This window comes from Hypanus sabinus, chromosome 4, assembly GCF_030144855.1.
Source record: "Hypanus sabinus isolate sHypSab1 chromosome 4, sHypSab1.hap1, whole genome shotgun sequence".
Classification (NCBI taxonomy): domain Eukaryota; kingdom Metazoa; phylum Chordata; class Chondrichthyes; order Myliobatiformes; family Dasyatidae; genus Hypanus; species Hypanus sabinus.
In genome coordinates this window covers 181,533,447-181,543,980 of record NC_082709.1, presented here as the reverse complement: position 1 = coordinate 181,543,980, position 10,534 = coordinate 181,533,447, and the positions used below count along the sequence as shown (strand labels likewise).

At 43.5% G+C, this 10,534-nt stretch overlaps 1 long non-coding RNA gene across 1 annotated transcript; it reads right to left on the bottom strand.

Moving 5' to 3' along the window:
* Positions 1 to 732: 732 nt before the first annotated feature.
* On the bottom strand, positions 733 to 8,827 carry LOC132392408 (uncharacterized). Its single transcript, XR_009511527.1, has 3 exons — positions 8,751 to 8,827; positions 8,306 to 8,554; positions 733 to 2,312 (listed from the first exon to the last, which is right to left on the bottom strand). It is a non-coding gene; the product is annotated as an uncharacterized LOC132392408 (long non-coding RNA).
* Positions 8,828 to 10,534: the final 1,707 nt, after the last annotated feature.

The following is a 10,534-nucleotide window of genomic DNA, read 5'->3' as shown; positions in this document are numbered from 1 at the left end:
TGGGTTGAACTCCATCTGCCACTCCTCAGCCCAGTTTTGCATCCTATCCTGCTGTAACCTCTGACAGTTCTCCACACTATCCACAACACCTCACCTTTTGTGTCATCAGCAAACTTACTAACCCATCCCTCCACTTCCTCATCCAGGTCATTTATAAAAATCACAAAGAGTAAGGGTCCCAGAACAGATCCCTGAGGCACACCACTGGTCACTGACTTCCATGCAGAATATGACCCGTCTACAACCACTCTTTGCCTTCTGTGGGCAAGCCAGTTCTGGATCCACAAAACAAGGTCCCCTTGGATCCCATGCCTCTTTACTTTCTCAATTAGCCTTGCATGAGGTGCCTTATCAAATGCTTTGATGAAATCCATATACACTACATCTACTGCTCTTCCTTCATCAATGTGTTAGTCACATCCTCAAAAAATTCAATCAGGCCCGTAAGGCACGACCTGCCCTTGACAAAGCCTAGCTGACTACTCCTAATCATATTATGCCTCTCCAAATGTTCATAAATCCTAACTCTCAGGATCTTCTCCATCAACTTACCAACCACGGAGGTAAGACACGGGTCTATTCTTTCCTGGGCTATCTCTACTCCCTTTCTTGAAAAACATTCGCAACCCTCCAACCCTTGGGAACCTCTCCCATCCCCATTGATGATGCAAAGATCATCGCCAGAGGTTCAGCAATCTCCTCCCCCACACCCGCCCCCCCACAGTAGCCTGAGGTACATCTCATCTGGTCCCGGCAATTTATCCAACTTGATGCTTTCCAAAAGCTCCAGCACATCCTCTTTCTTAATATCTACATGCTCAAGCTTTTCAGTCTGCTGCAAGTCAGCACTACAATCACCAAGATCCTTTTCCATAGTGAATACTGAAGTAAAGTATTCATTAACTACCTCTGCTATTTCCTCCAGTTCTATACACTTCCCACTGTCACACTTAATAGGTCCTATTCTTCCACATCTTATCCGCTTGCTCTTCACATACTTGTAGAATGCCTTCGGGTTTTCCTTAATCCTGCCCACCAAGGCCTTCTCATGATCCCTTCTGGGCTCTCCTAATATCCTTCTTAAGCTCCGTCCTATTAGCCCTATTATCTTCTGGATCGCTAGCATGCCTTATGAGCCTGATTGAATTTTTTGAGGATGTGACTAAACACATTGATGAAGATCCATTATTTGTTTTTTTTTGTGCTGGGTCTGGTCATATATAGGCCAGGATAGGTAAGGATGAAAGATTTTCGTTGCTAACAGTTGCCACAAGAGCAAGCTTAGACAGCACTGAGGAGATTTACCAGGATGCTGCCTGGATGAGAAAGCATGCATTATGATGATGTGTTGAGCGAACTAGGGTCTTTCTCTTTGGAGCAAAGGAGGATGAGAGGTGCCATTATAGTGGTGTAGAAGATAACAAGAGGCATAGTTCAAGTAGGTCCAAAGACTATTTCCTAGGGCATAAATGACTAACAGCAGGAGGCATCATTGCAAGATGACTGGAAAAAGGTATAGGAAAATGACGGAGGTAAGGCTTTCACATAGTGAGAGGAAGGTGCATGGAACACACTGCCAGGGATGGTGGTAGAGGTGCTATTAGGTACCTTGGGATATTTAAGAAAATGTTAGATAGGCATGTAGGTGATAGAATAATGGAGGGTTATGTAGGATGGAAGGGTTAGATTGATCTTAGAATACATTAAAAGGTCAGCACAACATTGTTGGCTGAACAGCTGTAAAGCTCTATACAGAACTGTAAAGACCCAGCTGTTCCAGTGTTACCACTGGTATGGCAAACTCTGTATTTAACTGAACTTAAATTTTGGAGTTGAGGGTGGAAGAGGAAAGGGCATTAAATGGGATTTGAACTCAGGTCCTTAGATCATTTGTCCAGGCCTCTGAATTCTGTTCTATTGTGCTACTGAACCCACAAACCACTGGCCGGGGGTGTGGTTACTGCAGCCTGACTGTGTTTAGACAAAGAACAGCTTCATTTTCTCTATAGTCCTTTGTGATATCCTGAAGTTGCTAGAAGTCCTTTAGAAAAGCAAACATTTCTTCTTCCTTCATCTTAAAATAATGCCACAAGAATATTCTTCTCTTTCAGCATTTAACTGGGTTTTTCTTTAAATTGCAGCATTGTTTGAATTGGCAGAGAACAGCTGTTCATCCGTACAGCAAGGGAGAGATGAATTTAACACACACTGTCCAAACAGTGGGATCTTTGAAGCAAGCAAAGGCTTAGTAGCTGATTGGTGGCCACTGTGACGTCCATATCTCTGTGCCGTTGAGTTGCTTGAAGCCAACTCTAGAAACAGAGAGAAGAAACTAATTATCGTGCAAAATACCACAAGCCAACTAGCACATATCGTGGCATTCAGCTTTTAGAGTTTTGATATTGACATGAAAAAATGTTTGATCAATATAAATAGGTACATGCCTATCACAGAGGGAATGCAAGATTTGTGATGCATTAATTCACATCTGATTGAGAGAAGCAGAACTCCCAAAAATACTGGAGGAACTCAGCAGGTCAGACAACATCTATGGAGGAGAACAAACTGTTGACATTTTGGGACAAGACCCTTCAGGACTGGAAAGGAAAGGGGAAGGAATCCAGAATAAAAAGATGGGGGGGAAGGGAAGGAGTATAAGCTGGCCAGTGATAGGTGAAACCATGTAAGAGGAAAGGGGAGGGGGTATGAAGTGAGAAGCTGGGAACAGATAGGTGGAAGAGGTAAAGGGCTGAAGAAGGAATCCAATAGGAGAGGAGAGTGGACCATGAGGATGAGGGAAGGAGGGGTAGAGGAAGGTTCGGGGCAGCTGAAAAGAAGAGATGGAGTAAGAGGTGAACCAGAATGGGGAATGAAAAAAGAGAGAAGTGGAGGGGGGACAAATTACATGATGTTGGAGAGATTGATTTTCAAGCTGTCAGGTTGGAGGCCATCCAGATGAAATATGATGCTCCTCCAACCTGAGAGCAGCCTCATCATGGCAGTAGAAGAGGCTATGGACGAACAGTTCAGAATAGAAATGGGTGGAAAGGGGATTTACAGGAATGAGAAATTTCAATCATAGGAAGAAGGTGCAGTTGTCTTCTTGAGGAATAAAAATAGATATGGAGAGGCACACCAAATACTGGAGGAACTCAGATGGCATATATATGAAAGCTATGAACAGTTTCTACTGAAGGGTCATCAACCTGAAGGATAACTTGGTTTGTCTCTTGAAGGATGCTGCCTGACTTTACAGCATTTTTGCCTCAGATGGGACATAACAGTGGCCTGACCTCAGGAGCTATCTATATGCAGTTTGTATGTTCTCTCTGTGACATCATGGTTTCAAACTTGGAGCTCTGGATTTCACCCACATTCCAAACCTTAGAGGTCATAAGTAAACAAAGCTTCTGTTAATCGTTGTTGATGCATAAGAAAAGGAATAAATGCAAGGGGGAGTTTGATGGGAATGTGGTGAGGGTTAAATGGGATTAGTGAAAGCAGGCCTTAATGGAAGGTGTTGGATCCTGTATCATTTGTTTGGCTTCTAAATTCTACTCGGATATCTCAGTCTGTTTGGTGTTAAATAATTCTATGTATTCCCTTATATGTGATTTATTTAAAATCTTCTTCCCAAACAAGAAATGTTTGTATTTATTGCAGGTCTATACTATCAGTGAGTTGCTCGTTAGCAGAGATATAGAAGGGATCACAGAGACATGGCTCCAGGGTGACCAAGGATGGGAGCTCAACATCCAGGAAGAATCAATATTCAGGAGGGATAGACAGGAAAGAAAAGGAGGTGGGGTAGCTTTGCTGGTTCGAGAGGAGATTAACGCAATAGAAAGGAAGGACATTAGCCTGGAGGATGTGGGATCAATATGGGTAGAGCTGCATAACACTAAGGGGCAGAAAACGCTGGTGGGAGTTGTGTACAGGCCACCTAACAGTAGTAGTGAGGTTGGGGATGGCATTAAACAGGAAATTAGAAATGCGTGCAATAAAGGAACAGTAGTTATAATGGGTGACCTCAATCTACATATAGATTGGGTGAACCACGTGGGTAAGGGTGCTGAGGAAGAGGATTTCTTGGAATGTATGCAGGATGGTTTTCTGAACCAACATGTTGAGGAACCAACTAGAGAGAAGGCCATTCTAGACTGGGTATTGAGCAATGAGAAAGGGTTAGTTAGCAATCTTGTCGTGCAAGGCCCCTTGGTTAAGAGTGACCATAATATGGTGGAATTCTTTATTAAGATGGAGAGTGACATAGTTAATTCAGAAACAAAGGTTCTGAACTTAAAGAAGGGTAACTTTGAAGGTATGAGACATGAATTAGCTAAGATAGACTGGCAAATGATACTTAAAGGGTTGACGGTGGATATGCAATGGCAAGCATTTAAAGATTGCATAGATGAGCTACAACAATTGTTCATCCCAGTTTGGCAAACGAATAAACCAGGGAAGGTAATGCACCCATGGATGACAAGGGAAATTAGGGATAGTATGAAGTCCAAAGAAGAAACATATAAATTTACAAAAAAAAAAGCGGCACACCTGAGGACTGGGAGAAATTCAGAGACCAGCAGAGGAGGACAAAGGGCTTAATTAGGAAAGGGAAAAAAGATTATGAGAGAAAGCTGGCAGGGAACATAAAAACTGACTGTAAAACCTTTTATAGATACGTGAAAATAAAAAAGATTGGTCAAGACAAATGTAGGTCTTTAACAGTCAGAAGCAGGTGAATTGATCATAGGGAACAAAGACATGGAAGACCAATTGAATAACTACTTTGGTTCTGTCTTCACTAAGGAGGACATAAATAATCTTCCGGAAATAGTAAAGGACTGAGGATCTAGTGAGATGGAGGAACTGAGGGAAATGGTGTTAGGTAAATTGAAGGGATTAAAGGCAGATAAATCCCAAGGGCCAGATGGTCTGCATCCCAGAGTGCTTAAGGAAGTAGCCCAAGAAATAGTGGATGCATTAGGGATAATTTTTCAAAACTCCATAGATTCTGGATTAGTTCCTGAGGATTGGAGGGTGGCTAATGTAGCCCCACTTTTTAAAACAGGAGGGAGAGAGAAACCAGGGAATTATAGACCGGTTAGTCTGACATCGGTGGTGGGGAAAATGCTAGAGTTGGTTATCTAAGATGTGATAACAGCACATTTGGAAAGAGGTGAAATCATCGGACAAAGCCAACATGGATTTGTGAAAGGAAAATCATGTCTGATGAATCTTATAGAATTTTTTGAAGATGTAACTAGTAGAGTGGATAGGGGAGAGCCAGTGGATGTGGTATACTTAGATTTTCAAAAGGCTTTTGACAAGGTACCACACAGGAGATTAGTGTGTAAACTTAAAGCACACGGTATTGGGGATATGGTATTGATGTGGACAGAGAATTGGTTGGCAGACAGGAAGCAAAGAGTGGGAGTAAACGGGACCTTTTCAGAATGGCAGGCAGTGACTAGTGGGGTACTGCAAGGCTCAGTGCTGGGATCCCAGTTGTGTACAATATATATTAATGATTTAGACGAGGGAATTAAATGCAGCATCTCCAAGTTTGCGGATGACACAAAGCTGGGCGGCGGTGTTAGCTGTGAGGAGGATGCTAAGAGGATGAAGGGTGACTTGGATAGGTTAGGTGAGTGGGCAAATTCATGGCAGAATCAATTTAATGTGGATAAATGTGAGGTTATCCACTGTGGTTGCAAGAACAGGAAAACAGATTATTATCTGAATGGTGGCCAATTAGGAAAAGGGGAGATGCAATGAGACCTGGGTGTCATTGTACACCAGTCATTGAAGGTGGGCATGCAGGTACAGCAGGCGGTGAAAAAGGCAAATGGTATGTTGGCATTCATAGCAAAAGGATTTGAGTACAGGAGCAGGGAGGTTCTACTGCAGTTGTACAAGGCCTTGGTGAGACTGCACCTAGAATATTGTGTGCAGTTTTGGTCCCCTAACCTGAGGAAAGACATTCTTGCCATAGAGAGAGTACAGAGAAGGTTCACCAGATTGATTCCTGGGATGGCAGGACTTTCATATGAAGAAAGACTGGATCGACTAGGCTTATACTCACTGGAATTTAGAAGATTGAGGGGGGATCTTATTGAAACGTATAAAATTCTAAAGGGATTGGACAGGCTAGATGCAGGAAGATTGTTTCTGATGTTGGGGAAGTCCAGAACGAGGGGTCACAGTTTAAGGATAAAGGGGAAGCCTTTTAGGACCGAGATGAGGAAAAACCTCTTCACACAGAGAGTGGTGAATCTGTGGAATTCTCTGCCACAGGAAACAGTTGAGGCCAGTTCATTGGCTATATTTAAGAGGAAGTTAGATATGGCCCTTGTGGCTAAAGGGATCAGGGGGTATGGGGAGAAAGCAGGTACAGGGTTCTGAGTTGGATGATCAGCCATGATCATTATGAATGGCGGTGCAGGCTCGAAGGGCCAAATGGCCTACTCCTACACCTATTTTCTATGTTTTTATCTGAAGGAGCTGGACTTGTGCGGATTACGTTGCTGCTTGCTTCAGAGACGCTCTGATGTACAAAGGTGGTGCGCGGTCTAACAGTGAATGATTGTCTTAGTTGCTTTTTTTCTGATCGCTAGTCCCTGTTGACCGTTGGTAAAATGCATTTCTATGCACAGTAGCATAGCGATCCGCACAATGTATTGCAGTGGCAGTGACCGGGGTTGTAAGGAGTTGGTACAATTTTGTTGTGAATGCATGGGTTTCCTCTGGGTGCTCCGGTTTCCTCACACAGTCCAAAGTTAGTCCGTTCATTATCCATTGTAAAATTGCCCTGTGATTAGGCTAGGATTAAATCAGGAAATTTAATTGGGTAGCACAGCTTGAAGGGCTGTGGAAGTGCCTTTTCCACACTGTATCTGTAAAAATAAATATTGAGACACAGAGCAGAATAGGCACTGTTTAATAGTGAATGGTGGAGGCAGATGGCGAGGGAGTTGAATGGCCTTGTTCAAACGGAGGACTGGGCTTCAAGCCGCGTCACCTGTTTGCAGCCACCCAGTAGAGATGTGTCAGAGCTGATGCACACTACCAGAGAATGTGTGGCACAGCATCCATGCTGGAAGTGGTGCTGCTCTCCAGCGTTTGCTCCGTAGAAGGCAAGATGATTCACGGACCCAGGGTCTCGGACAATATTTTGTTGTGTGACTGTATTTCACTGATATCTTGTATGTTCTTAGTATCTTGCATGTGCTCTGTGCGCCTTGTGCTGTGTGTGACTGTAACTGTGTTTTACACTTTGGCTCCAGAGTAGTGCCGTTTCATTTGGCTACATTCATGCGCATTTACTTATGGCTGAATGACAATTAAATTTGAACTATAAACTTGAATATGGCCCAAATGTGCATCACGCATAGCTGGACAATCCTTATCTATTGTCTTATCATCCTACAGATACGCAAAAGAGTGCATCCTAACATGCTGCATCACCGTATGTTATGGGGTTTGCACTGGGGTGGACAGGAAGACTCTACAACAGCTAGTCAAAACTGCCCAAAACATCATGGCACCAACCTGCTACCATCAAAGACATACATCCATAAAGGTGCTGAAAAGAGGCCAATGTATCACAAAGGATCCTACCCACCCTGAACTGTCTGTCCCACTCCCATCAGGGAGGAGGCTATGTAGCATCCATGCCAGGACCACCAGACTCAAAAACAGTTACTTCCCACAAGCAATAAGGCTGATCAACACCTCCACCCACTAACCCACCCCTCCACAACCCGCACCACCAGTACTTTATCAGTTATTGTGAGACTCATCTTATGTACTGCCACACCTGCGCCTAGTGTCACCTTATGGCCATGCAGTCAATCTGAGTATATAAGTTCTCTTACTCAAAGATTCAAAGGTTCGTTTATTATTGAAGTGTACAACTCTGAAATTCTTCTTCTCCAGAGAGCCCCAAATCCCTCCTCCCCGCACAAAAATTGAACAAAAATGGAGCAGACACATGGACACCCAAATCACCCTACCCCACACACAAAAAAAAGAAAGAAAGATCGGGCAAAAAATGCAGAATATAAAAAAGTATAAAGCTGAAAAAGAGACCATATCCAAAACACAGAAAATCTGGGTAACATTCTCCGGGGACAGCAGCAGGCCTTTCCCTCTTTGGCAGCAGAGCGATTCTCCCCAGCAATCAAATGGTAGTCTACTCTCTCCGTAGCAGAATGATCCCACCAGCATTCAAAAGGCAGTCTTCCCTTTCTGTTTCAGAGCAATCTCACCAGTGATCAAAAGGTAGGCAGCTGGCACCCACCTTCTGCATTTGCCAGGATGTTTCAATCACCCTCGTTGCCTTAATCGGTGAACAATGGAAGCTTTAGTCAGCGAAATGGAGTTGAACACTGGCTCACAGCCTATTCACCACAAGATTTGTGCACTTTGCCTCTCTGCTTCCCAGAATCCTCTTGGAGACAGCAGAGCACTGGATCGCCGAAACAATCTCCAAACTGCAAATCACTGGCTCCCACAGTTCCAGAGTCACATTCTGAAAGCTTTCACACTGCTGAAAGACAAACGTAAAAGACATAAAGGAAGTGAAATATATGGTTTCACGATCTGTCCAGAAAATGTCGACCAAAGGAGCATTGTAAGCAGGCACCATCTTGAACAGATGTTTATGTATTTATATTTATGTCTTTATATTTTTATGTTTATATTTATGTATTTATTAATATTTTTATTATTATTGTGTTTGTTACCTTATTGTGTTTTTTCTCATGTTGCATCAGATCCAGAGTAACAGTTATTTGTTCTCCTTTACACATGTACTGGAAATGACTTTAAACAATCTTGAATCTAGAAATGTGAGCAAATGGGACTATCTCAGATGGGAATCTTGGTTGGCAAGCACCAGATGGGCCAAATGGCCTGTTGACCATGACTGATATTCCTCCCTCCCTGCTGTGTTAGAATCTAAGAAACTGGCAGTCCCACTGTAAGGAATTTTGAGTGAAGTGGCTTCCCAGAACTGAGGTGATGTTCTGACAAAAATAGATTACTTTATCCTTTATCGTGACCTTGTGATATTTCTTGTTGGTTCCCACACTCGCAGTTCACTGGCTAATGAGACACACAGACTGGAGGCTTTTATAAAACGGAGTTTGTTTTGGAAAAGCTTCATCTCTGCATACTTCAATGTTATTTCTTCTACTATGCATTTACATAGAAGGCACCTCATTGGATAAAGGTTTATCGTAGTTCGGGCTGGTCAGAACACGTCATGGGAGTATTAGACATTCAGTCACAGTGAAACTATGTCACGCTGACCGAGGGGAGGGGCAGTTTGTGTGCAAGGTCCATGACAGCCATGAGAACTCTGTAATCCCAAAGGACGGTGACACTGGGAACATGACGTAGACCTTCCGTGGAAGATGCTTCATTGGGTTTTGCTTGACCTCCCCTGAGTCTTTGGATAGCAATGCCAGGACTGTTTCCTTACCAGCCTGGCTGGATAAGCGACACGTGTTCAGTGTAGAAGCCCGGTTGGTGACGTCAGTACGGCACTGACAGATGCATCAGAGGAAAAGGAAAATAGTAAATAAAATTGCATCATGTCTGAGCGTGAGAGCATTGTGCACCATGGAACTACAAGCTCTACTGTCGCTCAAGCTCAGACACTTATCCAAGGATAGAGGGAACACTCAGGAATTTCTCAAAGCCTCCTTGCAAAACTCATATTGCTGGGAGTGGAGGACCTGAGTTATAAGGAATAACTGAATAGGTTAGGACTGTATTCTTTAGAACATAGGAGACTGAAAGGAGGCTTGGTAGAGATATACAAACTTATAAGGGGTATATAGATAGGGTAAATGCAAGCAGGCTTTTACCACTGAGGTTGGATGGGACTACAACCAGATGTCATGGGTTAAAGGTGAAAGGTAAGAAGTTTAGAGGGAACATGAGGGGAAAATTCTTCACTCTGAGGGTTGTGAGAGTGTGGAATGAGCTGCTAGCACAAGTGGTGCAAGTGAACTCAATTTCAACGTTTAAGAGAAGTTTCAATAGGTACATAGATGGTAGTGATACAGAGGGCTATGGTCCCGGTGCAGGTCGGTAGGAGAAGGCAGCTTAAATGGTTGTGGCATGGTCTAGATGGGCTGGAGGGCCTGTTTTTGTGCTGTACTTCTCTATGACTCCAAATAGTCATAGAGTAAAACAGCAGAGAAGGAGGCTCTTCAGCCCAAATCATCATTGCTGACCAAGATGCCTATCGAAGGTAGTCCCATTTGCCAGTGTTTGGCCCAAATCCCTCTAAACCAAAGGCTCCCAGCCTTGTTACCTAGTTTATGCCTTGGGCCCGTACCATTAACTGTGGGGTCCAAGGACTTCAGGTTGGGGAAAACCTGCTCTAAAGCTTTCCATGTACCTGTCTGAGTGTCTTTCAAATGTTGTTATTGTACCTGCCTCAAACACTTGCTCCAGCAGCTCATACCATCTTGCTAATTGCTGGGTGAGAAAGTTACCCCTCAGGTTTCTATTAAAT